The following is a 12,087-nucleotide window of genomic DNA, read 5'->3' as shown; positions in this document are numbered from 1 at the left end:
CATAATTAGTAACATTTAACTATTACTTATTGGCACTTGATTTGGAAACAATGGAACTCTGCTGATCTGGAGTTGTGAAATAAAATTATCTATTTATTCGAAGATGTAGTAATCTGTTGGAGCTAAATCGGAAGTACGATTAATAAAAAAAAAAAATTAAAAAATACAATTTTCGAATTCTCCTTAATTTTATATAAGTAATTCAAATTGGTTTTAGAACCATTATAATAATTATAGTTCAGATTTTATAAAAATAATTTTTACTATTTTAAAACATTCATATTTCTGCATCAGGAGAACTTCTTCATTGGCTAAGGCCTTCAATGGCATTATGGGCTCCAGCTTACTTGGATGTACTGGCGAGAGTTGCAGTCCTTCTACTTTTTTCAGCAACAGCCTGACACACCACAAAATATAAAGTAAATTTAATTTTAGCAAAAACACCATTGGCGGTCATAAAACATCTTGAACTTTGAGTAATCATTTAAAAACAATTGTAGCCGACAATGCGACTATTTGTCCAGAGTTCATGGAATTATTATTTGTAATCTGAAGAGTAGTGAGTGAAAAAAATAAGCTATAATTATTAATCAAAATCAGTGTGCCTAACCTAATAAGTATAAATCTTGAAGTTGGGAAATAAGAAGAGGTAATGAGGCGGTAAAGACCAAGAAATGGGGGCCCTGCCTCCATCGGTAGAGCATCAGATTAAATATGGAGGGCGCTGCCAAGTACTTCTGCTGGAAAAGAGTTGGCCGTAGTTCCTTCTGTACATCCAAACCGTAGTAATTTCAAGTTACTACTTTAGGGATTTATTCCATTGAATTATCCGGCCAATTACTGCTGGCAATGATGGAAAGATCTGTTTTAAAATTTGTTAAAGTAAGGCTAATTTTTTTAAAGGTCTGGATTCTGAGAAGATTGGTAATGTAAATCTATTCACTTACAAGTATCGTATCCAATGTTTATCCAAATCTGTATCTCATTAAAAGTATCTTGCCAGCTTTAATTAATATTTCTTGTCCCAACTCCCTTAAACTAGATCATATTTGCTTTGCTTTTTCAAATTTAAGTAGAGGAAGTGGTGGTAATATATGTAGAAGCCTTCTTTGTTTTTGACTTACCAATGCTAGACATTCCAAAATATTGTATTGCTTTCTCTGGTAATTATTAGCTTTATATATTAGTCTTGCTCTATTGTCTTCAAATTTACTCTCCTCCAACCACCAGATGAGCAACCTTCAATTTTATGGAAAAAGTAGAAAGTGGTGCCTCTGACTTGAGGTGCGGGTAATATAGAACACCTTAGTATTTTTAATGCCGTAAAATGGGTTTAGGTACAATGAATAGTTTTGCAGCTTTTTTTAGCCCCATTTTAGTTTCTTCTCCTTTTTTCCCCAGAAATATAATAAATGATTTGCCTGTGATGCTTGCAATATGGAACCCCATGAAATTTTTCTACTGCGAGTGTAGAACAGGTTTCCATATTACCAGTACCCATGGGGTTCCAAATTGCAAGCATCGCTACCTTGGATTTGATGTTACAAAAAAAAAAAAAAAATTGGGAGACATAAGAACTGATTCACAAATGAAAATCGCTGCAATACATCCCTTTGTACCAATATATAGTGCGGATAACTACCACTATTTTGATAACAAAACAGAAATAACAGTTTGAACTGCCTTCTTAAAGTTTTCAAGAATCGATAAAAACAAAATTGAAAATTTAAAAATGAACATACAGCAGCAACTGAACCAGCCACCTGCTTTGCACACTACCGCTATCTAGCTACAGTTTGAGCAAGATACTGTTAACACAAGATCAATTGCAGCCCAAAATATTATAGAGTTGCATAATACCAGCAGGGTTCCATATTACCTCTACTAAGTAAAATTTTAAGCCTTTTCGAATTAAATAATGCAATTGTAAATATATCTTAATTCTTTGCTTTTTTCTTGTTTTCATCGAGCAGATTTTGCTTTGTTTCTTTACTTTTAACCAGCTATATTACACAAGTAATCTCCTCCGCAATATAATTGTTTATTACTAAAAATGTACCTCTTCCTTTTACTGCAATTCTCTTAACTAAATAACCATATATAAATCATTTCTAAGAGTGTTTTGAACATAGAATTAGAATAATCGTAATGAGCGAGTCATGAGTTGCAGAAGCGGTTTGATTATTTTTTGTCTGTCAGCCTCGTTGCATCAAACCAGAACTTCTTGTCATTTTGTTGAGATTAAGCAACAAGAACTAGTTTAAATGATGTTCACTACACGTTCCCATACTATGACCAAATAAATCCAACTTTAACTGAAACGTTAATTATCAGAGAACAAATAGATGGAACAAATAGTAGATTATAGCATATATATATACTAACATATATTTAGTGTGAACGCTACAACTGTGAGAGAGTGTATTAGTGAATGAATGCTTGGTTGGGAATGTGGGCAGCTCTAGGATAGTGGAGTAGATTCAGTTAGCCTCGGCACAAGATAGCTCTGTGTGTTAAGTCTGGTGTGGTCCTAGCTATTGGCAGTTAGAGCTCTTATCTCTAGAATGACCTACATATTGTAATATAGAGCGAGGGAGTACTGCTTGGCCCTTATAAAGGACGCGAGTGTGTTTGTGGCATGGTAGATGGGTTGGTGGTGGTTGAATGTGTGCAAAGGTTTGTAGCTGAGGATGTAGTAGGAAGGGATCTACCCCTATGGTTCCTTGGCCTCTACATATCTGCCCGTTTAACAATGGTCAAGTAGCTGTTGGTAAGTTCGTGCTTCTAGGGTAGAATGGTCCCAGAGTTTAACTAGAAGTCTCAAAGTATAATAAACATTGTACCCTCTTCTTACTTCATCTTCAACCTTTTCCCTTCTCCTTTACCAAGCCGTTGCTTTCTATCACGCTTTAGAGGACATCTCCTTCATTGCCGAACTTAACTGCTGCATCTAAACTGCCGTGCCCCGATACCTTTGTTCACCAGCTTACCAATCTTATACTACCGCCCACTATTTTATTTTTATTTATTTATTTATTTTTTTATCTTACAGAGAATAACATTTCCACTATCAATTTGTTGGAAAATATTGTTTCCGTCATTTACATTTTTGTATCTTACAGTCCATCTAAGATAAAGTTTGAAAAGATTGGATGTGGTATGAATTAGAGCGCTTAGTTTGTCTAAAAACTTAAAAGTTTTTTTTGAATTTACAAACAGCTGTGGAATCAACAGAATTTGTAAACGTAAACTTGTTAAGTAGAGTTCTGTTTAACTTAATTTATTTTTTATATTTTGTCCTTATTCTCAACACTTTTTCTATTGTTTTATTTGAATAGAAAGCATATTGAGTCTTACTAAATAAGTCATTTTGGCTTTAATAACTCCTCCCTGAGCTAAGGACCACAAATCTACACCCTATAGGTTTTGTACATGTTGGTCCATAAATAGGTTTCTGTGTCTCCTCACTAAGAGATTTTTCTACATATCAATGTTAAGTTTATGGATTGCAGTTGTCTATATTCGAGTGTCTGATATGCAGTTCCATAATAATAGCTTTGTCTCGAACTAGAAAACGCAAGCATCAACTAACTATTTGAAAACCTTGCCAAATCCTGAGTAAGATTATTGACGTTATAAATTGGAGGATTCCTAAGGGCTCCTAACTTCCTTGAAGATCTTACGCTACTCCTTTTGACAGAAGGGTGTTTGTTCTTTATGTGAGTCAAAACATTTTTTTAGAATAATTAATTTTGGAGCACTCCTTGGAGAGTTGTAAGTTTTTCCCTTTTATATGCTAAAAGAGAAAAAGACAATTCTGAAAGGAATTGCTGCCTAGATATCCCAATTATCTTGCGCTAAATCACAAAGAAAGTGTTATAATAGGTCCAGCCGCTCAAGAAATTTTCTCACAGCATTGAAGATGAAATTACATAAATTCCATTCGAGTGAATGAAAATTAGTACATCACAGCAAAAACTATGATCTATTATTTTCTTTACTTAATGAATATAATATAAACCCAAAACTTGTGTGGCTAGTATGATAACTTGTATGGCTTTTTTCATTGACCAGCTTCAATTAATTCAAACAACAAACAAGGGAGTAATATTAATTAAATTCAGTCATTATTGTTCTATTTACGAATTTAATTGTTACAAGAGTGACTTGTTTTTATGTAGTTGTTACATTTACTTTTTTAATAATTTTTTTTGTTCTGCACTAATTAACAGTAAAAAATAAAAGAGGACACTCCATTCATATGGAATTAAAAGAATACTAATTAACTTTTACATTAAAAGAGATTCATAATTCATTAAAGAAAATATTTAATATTTTCTCTTTATTTAACTACAAATATAATATAAATAAAAATAAAAACTCTACTGATTAACTATAAGTTGGTTACCAATTATCTTTTTTTTTCTGTTACGCTGTGAAATCTGATTTGTTGATTACAGATATTGAAAACTAGCATTTTTACATGATAAACTTCATTATCATTATCGGAATGTTTATTCTAGAGAGTAGTGATAGTTATTTTACTAAATGTTATTTTTTGTTTCTTAAATTTTGTAACTATCCATAATCACCTCGAAATCCCTTTCATTATAGATCTTGCTAACACTCGTTTTCTCAAAATTTCATTCCTTTACAGCAGCTTTTCCTAACCCTCTCATAGAACACATATCTTCCTCCACATTACCAGGTAATCCTCTAAGGAGATTGAATAGAAGATGACTTCGTGATCTTCTCTCATCGTGAGAGCAGTGTAGCTGAGCACGTTACTGGAGTGACACCACTGGGTGCTTCTCTACTCATGATTTCCTTTTATTTTATTTTTTACCATATTAAATTCCAATAAAAGATTTAAAAAAAAAATTGTAACTATCAACTCCTAGCCAGGAGGAAATGTACTCATGAGGCAAAATATATTCATTCATTCTTTCCATATGGTAAACTACTGGTAATCATTTAAGTTTACCCTTAAGTTATTTATATAATATCCATTTAAATAGTTATTTATTTTACATGTGAGGAAAGTTGAACAATTGTTTCTCAAACAAAGTTTTGATCGATAGACGAGCCAATTATCGGCGGAAAATTATTATTATTCCGCCAGTTATAGCGCATGTGCCATTTTTTTGACCAGCAATGGATCGAAAGGGGCTAGTTGTACGTTTAGGCAAAGTAACTGCCTCTTCTATTCTAAGCACCGTTTAACGTAAGGATATCTTCGGATGGCTATGTCCGAAGTCTATCATTTAATAGTATCTAAGGAAAAAAAGGTAATTTTCAGTCGAGTAAAATTTATTTTGCTGAGCTTTCGACCTAGGGACTAGGTCATCTTCAGGGCTAGTTTAGAAAGTAATACTTTTACATTTCAGGGTTGGTGTGTCTTCTATCTTGTCTGTTCATGGACTTTACTTTCTTAACTTTCTAAACTAGCCCTGAAGATGACCTAGTCCCTAGGTCGAAAGCTCGGCAAAATAAATTTTACTCGACCGAAATGGCAATTATCTTTTCATCCTATTGAAACTATGAATCAGTCACCAAAAAGAATGAACAACGAAAAAAAGGTAGTTAAATAATGCAAATGTGGTGCGAATTTCTTACAGGTCTTTCTTTTATTGCAGTTTATGATTTTTTTTTTTAACTTGGGACAAAGAAGAATAAATGCAATTGCAAATAATAAATATTAAGTTTCAAATGAAAAGCAAAAGGCAATAAAATTAAAAGCGCACTATTCTGGTGAGCTTATGAATTTGGTGGTTTCATTTTTGCTTTTCCATTGGACGAATTGTGAATGTCATCGTTACCTGAAAAGAGAAGGAGTTGCTAAGCAAGCTCCTTTGTACTAGACGGTGTATGTGTGTGCACGTACGTAGGTCAGAATGTGCGCGGATGTATGAGCTAGAGAGAAGGAAGATTCGTTTGAACCATTTCTTGTCTAAATTGTGCTCAGCGGGTGACATCCAGTCTTCTCCAGTTAGAACGTCTCCTGCATCTCTCTCTCTAACCAAACACATACCAAACCCTGCCTTCTCAGCCTCTTGACAGCCTAGTTTAGATCTTGTCAACTTGCTACACACACACACACCCACACTCACACACAAACAATGGCTCTTACTAGAACACCAACTTACTGCGGTCAAGATGTCACATTTTAGTTGGCTAGATTTTCAATAAAAGTCAACCCCATCTTCCCATAATTCACCCTATCTGTTCAACACAATATATGGAAAAAAAGAGGAAAACTCATCCGCTGAAAATTCCATTGTTGACAATTAAATTTATAACTATATATTTCCCTTTTGCAAGGGCTATTATATATATTTATTTTTTTTGCAAACACTTGCGAAAACTAATTTTATAAGACGTGCAGTGTGGAGCAGAAATAGACAAGATGGCAGAGAAACTTCACGAATTAGATAAGTAGCTTTTTGTAGAATCACATGGTAATGAGAAAAATGAAAAATTTGTTGGTATTAAAGTAATCTGATCGTCAATAACAGTAATCATTGAGCAACTTTAAAAAACTTGCAGACCTCTTTCCTTCCTTTTGCTCAAATAAATTTACGTCCACTTTTTTGAACGCAGTAGCCAATTCGAATTAGTTACATAAATATCATAGAATGTGTTGTATACTCGTACATTTACTTAGAAAAAAAACTGCAAAAAAATTTTATTGCCCAATTCATTGGCCATAATAGCATTACTGTTTTATATCCGTTTTAATCATTCCCTTTTTAGGCCCTCAAAACTAAGATGCATTATTCGATTCCCGGTCTAGGCCTTGGATTTTTATTAAACGATAAATAAGAGAAATTTATAATAAAGTAAGTTACTCTCCTCTGTCCACACCTAATTTGGAAGTTGGACGTATAACCAGTCTGAAAAATGAACATATTACCTCACTTTTACTTGTTTTTAATCATTCCCACTTCTTTGGGGTAATCATAGTTTAAATTCTTTCTTTCACACACACAAAAATGATTTAAATTGAACACTTCTTATGTTGTGTTAATAAATACAATTTTGGAAATCTTGGTTTCAAAAATAGGTTGTTAAAAAGCTTCAACTTTCGACTTTGTTTTCTGTCTGCATGAATTAATAGTTCATGTAAAACAATAAGTAAATGAACAATTATAAATAAACTTTATAATTTTGGTCAATGACTCCTAAATAATTGAATTGAAAAAAATGTTCTCAAGTTACAAATTCTTAAGATATTAAAGAAAAATTAATGGAAATTTTAGAAAACTCTAAGAGAAATTTTAAATTATTGAACCTTGTTTTATAATTTTGACCTAGTTATGTCAATTTCGGCACAAAACTATTAAGTCACTAATTAAGATAACTCGAGTACTAAGATCGCACCCTGATGCAAAGTAGTGTTAACTATCTGAGATCTAGTATTATTACTGGTAGTGTCTGTGCTTAACTTGTTTGTTAATAATCTAGCTTGTATCAAGTTTATCCGAGGTCCAACTGTAGTAGTACTAATTTAATTCAAACATTAATAAGTTGAACTCACTTGATGTTGGGATATTATATATAAATCAGAATTTATAGAAAGTATCAAAATAAAACATTTTATATTAGCTGGAGTTGAGCGAATTACGAAAAGTGGTGAAGTTTAAAGATTAGTTAAACCATAAACTAAATGGCGAAAAACTAGGAAAAGATTTCGGCCATATTTATAGTAAAGTTCTAATTACTTATAAAACATTCAAGCACAATAAAAAATTTGTTCTTTTGAAAGAAGTATTTCATTTCAGTGTGAATCTGAAAATGAAAATGGAGATTGAAATTCTCAGAATTGCTACAAACTAATTTTTCAATATAAAAATTTATGTTTAAAAAAAGTCTCATATATCTTCTTTAAAAATCGCCTCATATTTTTGTTACGTCATTAGACAAGTAATCAGAAAAAAGAAATAACATAAAGAATACTTAATAATATATTACGGTTTTGCACCTTTATCTACAAAGGAAAAGTAGAAATCTATCCGAAAGAATGGTACCAAACATTGTACACCAGCTCATACCAGTTTTATCAACTCTACAATAAATTTCTATAGTGTATTAACGACTGAAATTTATGAAAGTTAGTAGTTAAATATTTGATTGAAAACCGGTTATCGTTTCAGTTTGTACTAGTAACCTCATTGCATTCATTTTCCTGCGTGGTGACATAGTAGCATCTTTGGGAGAAGCTGTATGATAAGCACTATGAAGCTGCATAGTGAGCTGGGACGGCGCCAGGTCTTTGTGGACCCTTGGGCGACAGAGCTTCAGCAAGCCCCTTTGTGGAGGGAATCTTGTAGCGACAGCCAACTAGATTCAAAATTCCACACGATCTAAATAAATAGGCCACGCTCTCGGTCGCTATTCTGAAGATTAGCCGTCGTCTGCTTTGGCGGTCATTCTGTTTAAAGCAATGTACCATGTGCTTTGTTGATTCTACTTGCCGATTCGGTTTCACTCTTTCTGAGTCTTCCACTTGAAGCATGAGGGCCCCAGCACTTGCCATGGTAAGCCGGGTGCTGACGTTGGCCTTGCTGTGAGTACATCCCACCTCAGACTTAGTTATTAATAAACTGAAGCAGAAATCTCTATCTTTCTGGCTAGTTAGACGAAAATTCCTTACGTTTCCTTTTATTTTGCAATCGTAATACAAATTCGGAGTACGCTGTTTTTAAAAATTCAATTAACGCCTGAATTTCGAATTACAATTACAAAATAATTGGAAAAATAAGTAATTCTCTTCTTGTTATGAACAAAAGGATGTGATTTTTCCTTCAATGGATTAATAACTAAGCTAAAGTGGGATTTTACACACAGGATAAACAGAATTTGAAGTATTTTATGCTCAGTAGCATAAATTAGGAATTACCATTGCCAAATTAATAGAAAAAGAAATAATTCTGGTCTAGCTTGGCTGGAAATACTAAGATTTCTGCTTTATAGTATTGATAACTAAGCTGCGGTTGATTGTACAGTTCGGTACTCTGAAATTGAAGTTACTATTGTAGAAGTAATAGAAAAATTAGGAATTCTCGTCTAGTTTGACTGGAAATACTAAGATTTCTGCTTTATAGTATTGATAACTAAGCTGCGGTTGATTGTACAGTTCGGTACTCTGAAATTGAAGTTACTATTGTAGAAGTAATAGAAAAATTAGGAATTCTCGTCTAGTTTGACTGGAAATACTAAGATTTCTGCTTTATAGTATTGATAACTAAGCTGCGGTTGATTGTACAGTTCGGTACTCTGAAATTGAAGTTACTATTGTAGAAGTAATAGAAAAATTAGGAATTCTCGTCTAGTTTGACTGGAAATACTAAGATTTCTGCTTTATAGTATTGATAACTAAGCTGCGGTTGATTGTACAGTTCGGTACTCTGAAATTGAAGTTACTATTGTAGAAGTAATAGAAAAATTAGGAATTCTTGTCTAGTTTGACTGGAAATACTAAGATTTCTGCTTTATAGTATTGATAACTAAGCTGCGGTTGATTGTACAGTTCGGTACTCTGAAATTGAAGTTACTATTGTAGAAGTAATAGAAAAATTAGGAATTCTCGTCTAGTTTGACTGGAAAAATTGAGATTTCCTTCTTATTCTTTTGCAATCTTTCTCTTTTGATCATTTCATCATTTGAACAAATTTAAGATCATTTGTTCAAAAGTAGAAGGGAATTTCTTATTTTTTCATTCAATTTTCAAACGTAATTCGGCTGTCCTGTGCATACATCCCACCTCTGCCTTAGTTATTTATTCACTGAAGACAAAATCTCCTTCTTTCTAGCGAACTTAGATGAAAATACTTTTTTTCCCCTTTAATTTTACAATTGTAACTCGAAATTCAGACTACCCTGTGTATACATTCTACCTCTGTCTTAATTAATAATACACTGAAGCAGAAATCTCTATCTTTCTGGCTAATAAGATGAGAATTCCTTATTTTTCGTTTATTTGGCAATCGTAACTTTAAATTCGGAGAATCCTTTATGTACAACCCAAATAACACTTGCCTGAATTTCGAATTAACATAACAAAATAAGTAGTTCTTGTATGATTATGAACAAAAGCATGTGATTTTTGCTAACTTTCTTTATTTTACATTATCACAGATAATCTTTTTATAATTATAATAATAAATTTTAAGCAAGTGAGACGGTGATGAAAACAGCAGCAAAATCTATCGTCTTTAAATTAAAATGGATTTTAATTTCTGTGTTTCGTTAGTTTTAGTTTTTCTAAAAGTTCTGTTTTGAACCAATAACGAAATTTCTTAGTTTGATTGACACATTCTACAAGTATCCTTATCCCTCGCCTTTCCTTTACTTCGCTCATCCTGTATGAAATCTCTGCAAATCTAGGCATTAAATAACTTGGTCTAACTTTTTACCTTTAAAGGCTAAACTTCGATTTTTTTTATGTATGTCAGTCGGTTGTGTACTATAGGTCCCAGGTTTGGGATTTTAAGGCCTATTAAGACCTAGAAAAGTTTCAAAAATACTTCATAAATATTGTATACTCTGCCTGATAATACCCCACTACCAAAAAAAAATGCTAAAATTAGAAGTTCCTACGTAATCCTTAAGGTCATTCACAATTAAACTCTGAAATACTGCGTCAAAATTTTATAAAAGAGAAGATAAAAAATTAGGTGCAAAAATAATTGCCATTCAAACCGTTCTTTAAAAAGTTTTTTTAGTTTAAGCACTTGTTTTCGTTGTTAGTCAATACTCCGGGCGATTTCTTCCAGATTTTGGATGGATTCCTTCCTTCTGGTTCATTCTTAACTCCGAACTCTTTCCTCAAACTGTGTCCACCGTGCAAGTCAAAAAGGGTAGTGATTAGTACTTCTACCGACTTCTTCTGTACAAAGTTTACATCTTTAAAATTTACAAGTTTGGTGAAAATGAAGTAGCAATCGTCTATTGGTTCGCTGAAACCTTGCTGAGTATACATTAGCTATACAGAGTATACCTGTATGTAAAAGCTCATAAAATTGTGTTTTTTTGTGTTCAGAGATTTGACCTGAAGTAATCCTTACTTGCACTGTGAATAAATAAATGTATAAAATGATTGATTAGATTGACTTTCAATGGTTAGTGCGATGCAAAAAATGCCAGAAGCTGTGTTAATTGAAGTCAAATTTCTCTCACTAACTTGAATATTCATTCTCTAAAGGCTAATGAAAACGTGAAATCAAGACAGAATAAAAAAAAAAACATGCTATGCCAGATGCATTGTTTGAGCTTTTTAATGATTTTATAATTAGGCATTCATCTCCTCTAATTTATTTACCATCTTAACAGAGGTAATAGCAGAATAATTTTTTTTTTATAAAGTTTGTAACTGTTTAATGAATGTATTATATTAGATATAGCTAAGAAGGTTGGCTGAGAAAAGAAATGGAAACTAAATAATATCATCAGGTAGAACCCAGCAGGAAAGAAAGCGAACAAGTAGGCTCTAAATTGTAATTGAGACGAAAAAAGGTTAAAATGTATCTAACCACAATCTTAGATGGCTTAGGAAAATTCTACCTCTGCCCTTAAAGCAGTAACCAGATTTTAGATTGCAAAAGTAAATGGAGTTCTGCACGAATTTATGGTGTCGCAAGTACAGTAATAATATCAATAAAGAAACAAGGACGCAAATGCCCATAGCGGTCGATGCGCCGAAAAAAAAAAGGCAAAACAATGATAATAATAATAATAATAAAGGAATAAATAAGGTATAAAGGAGTTTAGCAAATTTGCAAGTTCACTGTAATACCATGATCTGATCTCTCAATTCTGCCAAGTTCTTACACTCAGTTTACAAATAGAATAGTTACAAACTAAGTTAACTTAGTTTATGAGTAACCCTATCTCCTACTTAAACGCAATCATTACATCTGAATGTTTCTGAAACAGTATAGTACGAACCCAACAAATCATGGTAGTTCTGAACTCAATTTAGCTAATGTGACAATTTTTAATATTTAACTGTTTCTTTTCATTTTTTTTTTTTTTTTTTTTAAAGTTAAGACACGACGTCTGATGTCATTAACGCTTCGTCTTTTTTAA

This window comes from Rhodnius prolixus, unplaced genomic scaffold, assembly GCF_049639745.1.
Source record: "Rhodnius prolixus isolate KJV_2025 unplaced genomic scaffold, Rpr scaffold_8, whole genome shotgun sequence".
NCBI classification, from domain to species: domain Eukaryota; kingdom Metazoa; phylum Arthropoda; class Insecta; order Hemiptera; family Reduviidae; genus Rhodnius; species Rhodnius prolixus.
Note: the sequence above shows the minus strand (reverse complement) of the source record.